The sequence below is a fragment of the Myotis nattereri genome, assembly GCF_964212035.1.
Source record: "Myotis nattereri genome assembly, chromosome: 4".
Taxonomy (NCBI): Eukaryota; Metazoa; Chordata; class Mammalia; order Chiroptera; family Vespertilionidae; genus Myotis; species Myotis nattereri.
The window spans coordinates 100291503-100300694 of record NC_138079.1 but is presented as its reverse complement, the minus strand read 5'-3'; the positions used below and the strand labels follow the sequence as shown (position 1 = coordinate 100300694).

At 47.9% G+C, this 9192-nt stretch overlaps 1 protein-coding gene across 2 annotated transcripts in view; it reads left to right on the top strand.

Moving 5' to 3' along the window:
- The first annotated feature begins 652 nt into the window (after positions 1–652).
- The window catches only part of NAA60 (N-alpha-acetyltransferase 60, NatF catalytic subunit), a 28358-nt gene continuing 19818 nt past the window's right edge, over positions 653–9192 (top strand). Inside the window, exon 1 of one of the 2 annotated variants that reach the window (XM_081089231.1) lies at positions 653–823. The gene's annotated coding sequence lies outside the window, so the exon portion shown is untranslated. The remainder of the gene's footprint in view (positions 824–9192) is intronic. The other variant, XM_081089230.1, reaches the window with a different exon arrangement.

Below are 9192 nucleotides of genomic sequence, written 5' to 3'. Positions count from 1 at the left end.
AATCTGAACAATAAAGATTTAATTAAAAAAATAAAAATAAAATAAAAAGCCAAAAAAATAAATCCTTTAAGGATTGGTCATTGTTGCCCTTGGCTGTAAGCAGGTCCTTTTAATTCCACTCTTTGGCTATGTGGACCATTGTTTAAGCTATTGAAAGGCAAAGAACAAATTCCTGCTTTAAAGTTAACATCAGATTTTGGTCAACACAGTTCCCTGGAGCTTGTGATACAGACCCTCCTGCAACTTGAGGGCAAGTGACACCTGCCCGTTTACATAGCCACAGCCCTAAATTGCCTTTCTGCGGAGAGGAACCTCGGGCTGTCGGCTGGATGTCGGGCGATGGGCCGGGTGGAGTTGCCCGCCCGCCGGGGTGGGTCACGCCATCACGTTAGCCTGTTCGGTTAACAACAAGGAAAACGATACCAAGAACCGCAGGGTTGTGAGCCGTCTTCCCATCGGCCCGCCTCGTCTGGGCGCCCCCCTCGGTTCTCAGAGCTTCACTCGCCCCTGCAGACGCTGCCCAACCAGGGTCCCAGCGCCTCCGCCACCCGGTTTCAGGGTAGGTCTGCCCACTCCTAAGATGGCGGCGTCGGCCTCGGGGAGGCGGTGCCCTAAGTGGGCGCTAGTGGCCAATGGGCTTCCGGTCTGCCCCGCCGGCCCAGTGCGGGAGGCGGAAGTGCCGTGGGCCGCTGCCTCAGTCCCGGCTGCGGCCCCTGCGGGTTACATAACCGGCTGCGGCCCGCGGCCCCACTTCCGGCTCCCTGCGACCCTAGGATGCGCTGAGCCCCACGGCACCGTCCGCCGCCGCCGGCTCCCGCCCGAGGTGAGGTTCCCCCGGTCTCGGGCTGGTGGTGGAGGCGCCGGGCCCGGCTCGGGGTGGGGGTCGTGAGTGGGGAGGAGCTGCAGCTCGGGGTTGGGGCGGGCAGGGGCGCGGGGGGCCCTGGTAGGGCGCGGGACAGCCGGGCCAGTGGAGGGAGGGTAGTCAGTGCCCAGATCCCCGCGGGGTTTCGGGGCTGCCTAGGTCAGGTTGCGTCCGTCAGGGGTGAGGAGGGGCCGCGGGGTGAGGAGGGGAGCGCCCCAGGTCCTAGGGGGTGCCGAGGGGCGCGGTTCCCAGCTCCGGGTGGGTGCCGGCCCTGTTTTCTCGGGCGCCTCGGTGCCCTGCCCTGGGACGGGTTGTTGGGGAGGTTTCGAACCGGAGCGTGGCCTGCCCTTCGCCCCCGCGGAGGTGAAGCGCCTGGTGTTTCCGCCGTGGAACGCTCTGCCGCCGCCTCGCTCGGCTTCGGTACTTGTCGGTCGGTCTGTAGTTACTTTGCCGACTGGTTTGCCCTCCTGTGAGCTCCTGGAAGCCCGGGGCTCTGTCTCGGTCGGCTCCGCGTCTTCCTCTCTCAGAGGCTGTACCTGTTCGCCTGTAGCGTCTGTGGTGGGTCCCCCGGGGAAAATTTTGAGGGGGGCTGTGGGCCTTCGCTGCACCCCTAACAAATACCCGCGTGCCTGCCCAGCGGGGGACGGAACCCAGCACCGGAGGCGAGGCGAGGAGTTACTGTGCAATAAACGCGGACACTGGCCGCTTCGCGGGTCGGTCTTCCCTCTGCCGAGTCCTGGAGCCGTGGGATCTGTTAGTCATTCGTCCCGAAGGAAAGGGAAACAGCCCCCCACGGTAGTTCCCTGTGGTTCTGGAGGTGATCGCTACTGGGAGCGTCAGAACTGGAGAGAACGCTTCGGGTTGCAGGTGTTTTACCAGAAAACTAGAGACAGAAAACCCCTAGTTAATGTTTAATTGACTGGACCGGTACAAGCTGCTCCAGGTCCTCTACAGAAATAAACACCGCAGTCCTCCCAGCGTTTTGTGATGTAGAGGCAAGTGTTAGAAGTTCTCTGGCCCAGCGTGCAAGGGAAGAAGGGGAGTCTTGAGCATCACTGAATTGAAAGGGACTGAAAGCCAAAACGAATTCCTATTCTTCCTCTGGGTTTCTATAAAGTCAGTTAAAACCTGTAAGCAACATGGTCAGGGCATGGTGTGGTGTTCACAGGTCAGAGTAAAACAAAAAGTCTCTGTGTTTCGTATCTTTAGCCCCTCCCGGTTGTAACTTGCAGTGATTTTTGTCACGGTGTTTATTTTAGCCACATCTATTCCATATTTGGGATATGACTTGTTGAAGTTGCTAAGCAACAGCCTGCTCTGCCCTGGGTGGAAGGAAATTCCTGGATGGCAGGAGATTGGAGAGATAAAAGATAACACCTGAACTGAGAAGGGTGATGCTGTCCTGGCTGCCTCCGTGTACCTGTTAGCAAACAGTTTGGTACCTTACAGCCTTCGGGGTGTTTAATCCAGGGGGACATGGCAGCCTTCCATTGCGGCAGCCACGTGGAACACGGTGTAGAGAAGACTCCTCAGAGCGCTCGGCTCAGGGCTCTCAGTTCTGTCTGCTGAAATAGCCCAGAGGTCTGTCCACTTTGTTGTTGACAGCTCTCCAACCTGAACGGAAAGCTGACAGCTTATCAGATAGAGTCTTCCCTTAATGGCAGCTCCTCTATCTCTACATCTTATCTCCAAGAGCCCATCTTGGAAATAACAGAAGCAATTTCATTTTATAAAATAGTCTGTGGGTAATTGTCCCTTAGGTACTGGAATGAATTCTTATCTGGAATATGCTAACGCAACAATGTTTCATCGTTTCTGTAGTTTCTGGGAGTGATGCAGGATTCCTTTTTCAAACTTGCTGCTTTTCAGACATGACTCCTGACTCTAGTTGTAAACTATTCAGGAGGTCTTGCTGGTCAGATTATTTGTTGCTCTTTTCTCTTTTTTTTTTTTTTTAGGAGTATATTTAGTGGCTATATTTGTTGCTCTTTATACTTAGTTTCAAATTACTTTCTCTGGCCTCCCATTTTAACCCTTTCATTGAGATGCACATCCAAGCCCTGGTGGTTAGCTCACTTGATTGAAGAATCGTCCTGATACCCCAAAGTTGGGAGTTCGATCCCCCCCCCCCTCTCCAAATCAGGGCACATACAAGAATAAACCAATGAATGCATAAATAAGGGAACATCAAATCAGTGTTTATCTCATTCTCCCCCTCTCCCTTCCTCTTTCTCTTCCTTTTCCTCTTCCTCTTCCTCTCTCTCATCAGTTAAAAAGAAATATATAGCCCTAGCCGGTTTGGCTCAATGGATAGAGCTTCAGCCTGCGAACTGAAAGGTCCCAGGTTGGATTCCGGTCAAGGGCACATGCCAGGGTTGTGGGCTCGATCCCCCGTGGGGGACTTGCAGGAGGCAGCTGATCCACCATGATTCTCTCTCTTCATGGATGTTTCTATCTCTCCCTCCCTCTTCCTTACTCTCTGAAATGAATAAAAATATATTTAAAAAAAAAGAAATATACATACAGAAAAGTACATTGCTTGATGACTGGTCATGAACTACCTGTTTAACCACCACCACAAAAGACCCCTCAGGTTCTTTATCAGACAAGCCCTCTCTATTTAAAATACTGATTTTCTGGTAGGAGATCATTAGCAGTCATTTTGGGGGGAAGGGGTAAGCAGGGGATTCTTAGATTTTGCTTTATATTGCATGTGAATTCTTATTTTGTGTTCATAGTAAAACAAAAAGATTAAAAAAGAGCATGCCCTTTAAAAAAGGAGGAATGTTCTTTTTAAACCTTTTTTTAAAGTGGTTGTCTTAAAACATAAATATTTTTTAAAGTTAAATTTTGTGAAGTCATTAAAATTTCTTTTTTAATGACTACACAGGAACTCTAAAATATTTGTACAAGTCTGTTCAGTGTTCTTATCCACAACCACCCCCTCTTTGCTTCATTACAGCTTTGAATCTGTTTATTTTTGGCATTGGTGCACAAAATGCCATGTTATTCCAATGATATGGGGTTTTAAAAGTTGGCACCAAGTGTATTTTGGGACAATATGGGTAATTATTCTACTTATAATTTGAAGAGACAGTATAAAATTTCCAAGTTATTACTAGTTAAAAACAACCCATGAGATTATCTTAATATAAAAATATGTTCACAAGTTTTACATTACCACATGAAAAATTTTTTTTCTTTTTTTTTTAAAAATTTTTTAATATATATTTTATTGATTTTTTACAGAGAGGAAGGGAGAGAGAGAGTTAGAAACATTGATGAGAGAGAAACATCGATCAGCTGCCTCCTGCACATCTCCTACTGGGGATGTACCCGCAACCCAGGTACATGCCCTTGACCGGAATCGAACCTGGGACCTTTCAGTCCGCAGGCCGACGCTCTATCCACTGAGCCAAACCGGTTTCCAAACTCATTGTAAGAAAACAGAAATTAGTTTAAGTGGCATAGAACACAGACATCTGCCATCACCCCAGAGGCAAATGCTGACAGGAGGTTGAATTACTTTTCAAAAATCATTTTTGGTATAAAAGTCTACCTCACGATCCTGTGTTAACGTATACCAGATTTGACCCATTTTTTAAATATTTAACTTCTATTTAACTCTGAAGGATCCTAAATGTAAACACAGAGAAGCAGAGATTAAAAATCATAATAAAACCCAGCAGAATGAGATGGAAAAGGTGAAGAAAGGCAGAGGGCTGATATGCTGGAGGGGCAGCAGCCAGGGGCCGGACAGGGTTTCTGAAACCAGATTCCCCTGTTGCTGTACTTTTTCCTTTCAAACTGAGTAGCTGCTTGTCCATTTCACCCACTCCTCCCCCCAAACAATGTTAGGGTTGCTTGTAGCCATTGAAGTTCTCTGTGGGAGAACCAATTTGCTCTTGATTTTGAGCCCTAGGCAGGATCCATTCTTGGGTATTTTAGTACCCTTTGATTCCCACCCCACAAAAATGTAGTCATTACAGGTGATTTTATTATTGTTTCATTTGTTTTGTTTTTTACACCAAACCAGTTGGCTAACTGAACTGGAAATTATATTCTAGGCATGCCCTCTCAGATGGTCTCCTATCAAGATCCTAGCTTAAAAAGCCACCAGGCAGCCCTGGCCGGTGTTGCTCAGTGGTTAGAGTGCTGGCCTGTGCATTCAAGTGTCTTGGGCTTGATTCTCGGATTCGATTCCCATTCAAGAGCACGTACCTCAGTTGCAGGTTTGATCCCTGGCCCTGGTCAGGCATGTGCAGCAGGCAACCAATTGATGTCTCTCTCCCACATCAATGTTTCTCTCCCCCACCTCACCCACTCCCAAATCCCTTCCACTGGTTCTAAAAAAAATCAATGGAAAAAAATACTCTGGGGAGGATAAACAAAAGAAGAAAAACCTCCAGGCAAAGGCACTTCTTGACCAGGCCATCCTTACTGCCCATCCAGGCCATGCCCCACTTGTCACCTGCTTTTACTCTGGCTGTATCTTCCCATATGACTGTGTGAGCTGGCAGCGCAGGCTCATCTGTGCCCTCATTTTCTGTTCCAGGAAGATGACTCTGCTGAGCTTTCAGGTGAGGGGACCACGGGGTCTGTTTGGTCTTGGCTTCATGTCTCTGGCCCCCAGTTCAGACCCTCCTGGAACCTGTTCTCATCACTGCTCTTCCTCTTCGTCCTGTCTCTCTCTCAACCTAAACCGTCTTCTCTAGTTCTGACACGGACCTAATGGGGCCACAAAAGGCAAACAGTCCTTGGGCGGCACACCACAATCCAGTCCTTCTTCCAATAGAAACTTGTCGGCTGCTCTGGTGTACGTCCTTAGGACAAGGAGAGGATTCTCTCAGACTGCTATGCCCAAGGTTAGCCCAAATGCCTTCTGAAGGAGCATCGGGGTTTGTAAGTGGTACACATGCACAGCGGCCCAAAAGCCTGTCCTTTACGTTGGGTCATTTTACTGTGAATATGAAGTAAAAAAAAAAAAAATGATAAAATAAAATTTTAAACAAAATAAGATCTAGCTCACCTTGGACACAATGGAAAGCTAAAAAGCATCGCTTCAAAATGCACAATGCCCCAAACAGCATGAAGACTTCTGTCATGCTGAAAGGTTGCTCAGATCTGGAAACTTGCCTTCCTACGAAGTCAAAAAAGCCATGTTTGTTGGAGCCACATCTCTGGGAGACTTTGATGGAAGTCTCCTATTAAGTAAAATTAAAGGCTTCCTTCTCAGTTGACATTTTGAGTGAAGAGATACCACTAAGCATAAAAATGGGCAGTGTCGTTTGTAGAGACAGAAAGTGGAATGGTGGTTGCTGGAGGCTGGAACAGGGAGTTAAAGTTCAGTTTGGGAAGATGAAAAAGATCTGAAGATGATAGTCATTGGTGACCATCAATTGGTGGTGGTTGCACAACAATGTGAATACCACTGATCTGTGCACTTTAAAATGGTTGAAATGATACAATTTATGTATATTTTACCACACTTTAAAAAAAGATAAAGAATGTTGCAACATTTGACAGTTTTCTTTTTTTTAGTAGGACTGCTTGGGTTTTAGGTGCAATTTGGGGGAAATGCAAGGGGATTGATCTCCTGCCTTTTTCCTTGTGGCTCAGGTTGGAGAACATCCCTCCCACACAGTTGTATTAACCCCTCTACACAGCCCAATTGCCAGCACTATTGTGTTCACTAATGTGCTGTTTGCCATGGAAATCCTTGAGCAAAAGAAGTGGCTTCTGTGAGTATTTCGGTAATGGTGCAGGAAAGCACACACCCTGGTCCCCCAATATACCCCAATCAGAGATTTCTGATATGCTTAGTGCTGCAACCACAGCTTCTAGAGCAGCGGTTCTCAACCTGTGGGTCGCAACCCCTTTGGCGGTCGAACGACCCTTTCACAGGGGTCTCCTAAGACCATCTTGCATATCAGATATTTACATTACGATTCATAACAGTAGCAACATTACAGTTATGAAGTAGCAACGAAAATAATTCTGTGGTTGGGTCACAACATGAGGAATTGTATTTAAAGGGTCAGAAGGTTGAGAACCATTGATCTAGAGCAATGCCTGGATTTTCAACACAAGTTTGGTAAATAAAGGACTAAATGAATTCTCAGTATGAAATTTAGGGGATGATAGAAACTTTAGCCCAAAGGAAAGAATGGTCTGGAACTGGGACCACACTGGAACCACCTGTTAATTGTCTTTTTAAAGTTGAGGTATATTTAACATGCAGCCAAGTGGTCAGATCTTAAGCGAGCAGATCCATATATTTGATGACCATAAAGGAGACATAGAACGTCATCATTGCCCCAGTAAGTTGCCTTATGGGGCATCTCAGTGTCCCCCCACCCCACTATCTGATTTCTGTTACTATCAGTTCCCTTAGACCCGTGGTCGGCAAACCGTGGCTCGCGAGCCACATGCGGCTCTTTGGCCCCTTGAGTGTGGCTCTTCCACAAAATACCACGTGCGGGCACGCACGTACAGTACAATTGAAACTTCATGGCCCATGCACAGAAGTCAGTATTTTGTGGAAGAACCGGTATTTTGTGGAAGAACCACACTCAAGGGGCCAAAGAGCCACATGTGGCTCGCGGGCCGCGATGTGCTGACCACTGGGTTAGACAATTTCAGAATTTCATGCAAATGGAATTCTTCTGTATTATCAATTCATGCTTGAAGAGATATGCCTTAAATTGTATATCACGAATATATGGGCTTCCTTCTAAGCACGATGGCTTGAGTTTGAAGAGGGAGGCTGTTGGAACTAGAGTGCTGGGTGTTTGTTTCTTGTCACCCTGTAAATTAATCATGTTCCTCCTACACTGAAGTTTTGGAAGGAACCCAGGCTTCCTTGGAGACAGCTTGCTGCTCCCACCGGCAGCTGCTCCTTTGAGCAGACCAACTATGAAAAGTGCTCAGTTTCCCCTCACTCTCCTTTTAGCCATTTTACTGATGAGCAAGGCAGTGTCCTGTGCCCATCACTGGTTTATATTTCCTTTTCTCCCCTCTCTATCCTAAACACAAGAGCTTGGAGTTTATTGTTGGATTGTCCAAGCCAATAAACCTGGCGTCTGTAGAATTTCACATTCCCCAAGGGCCTGGTGGTTTTTAATACTTGTGCTATGGAGGAGTGCTACTCTTCCTTTGTGCTTCACTTGAGAAGCCTGGAGTGCCAGGGCAGGACCAGGGTGGTGCTTTGACATAGAGTGAAGGGAGTCAGGAGCTCAAGAGGAGCCAATTGAGGTGTGAGCTGTAAAGTCAGGGGAGGCAGTTCCTAAGGGAGGGCTGCTGGATTTCTGAGAGGGGAAGCTGTTGGTTTGTCACCAGTGGCATGTTGGAGCAGAAGGGGGCTGGGTGCAGGAATAAAGCAGAAGGTGGCAGCAAATGTGGTGTTGTAGGTAGTTACACTGAAGGAAAAGAAGGTGACAGGAGACTTGTCCAAAAGAGGGTATACATGGTGTGTTTACAGCCCATTGGAAGGGAGTTTGTGCAAAAGAGAAGGTTGAAAATGTTGGAGAAAGGGGGTGCTTGAGTCGGGGAGGGAGGAGACAGGAGCTGGACCAAGGACTGGAGTGGCCATCTCAAATGTCTTCCAGAGAAAGATGAGAAAGCTGAAGCATGGAGCAGGACAGAGATGTCTCAGTGGACATCAGAGCTGGGATTTGACCCTGGGTCATTGTGACTCCAGCATCCCTGCAGGGTCTGGTAGCACATGGAGGGCACAGCATCCAGAGCATAAGTGGAGATTGGGCTAGTCTTGGCAAGGACTCTCCCCCCTCTTTCTCTCTCTAAAATAAATTTTCAAAAACCTCAAGTGAACTTAGAATTCTCCTGTACAATACGTCCCTACTGTTGTAATATAGACATGCCAGTGTCTGTAGGAAAATGTATACCAAGCGATGGCCTGTGCATCTGTGGCTTCGGTGCTGTCCCATCAGCACCCTAGGGCTCAGGCTGGAATAGAGGGCCTAACACCTGGCCTCTACTCTGGCTTCATCCACTGTCACCTATTTCTAGCAAATCTCAGAATCCGTGTTCCTTGAGCCCTAATGGTAGCAAGAAGAGATCAGTAGTTGGTGGAAGCTTCAGGATGGACAAGTGGAGTCCCCACAGGTGCTGCATAAGGGTTTCCTGACTTGCTCCTCCGCGGTAAACTAGCCACTTGCCATACCCGCCTCCCATCTGCACTGCCACCATCTCTAAATTTGCCTCCTCTGACTCCATTTCTTCCTTTCACTGGCAAACAAGTGCCAGATTCTCCTCCTGTGCCTTCCTGCCATCTTCTCTACCCACTGTCAGTTGGGCTGGGCAGGTTAGGC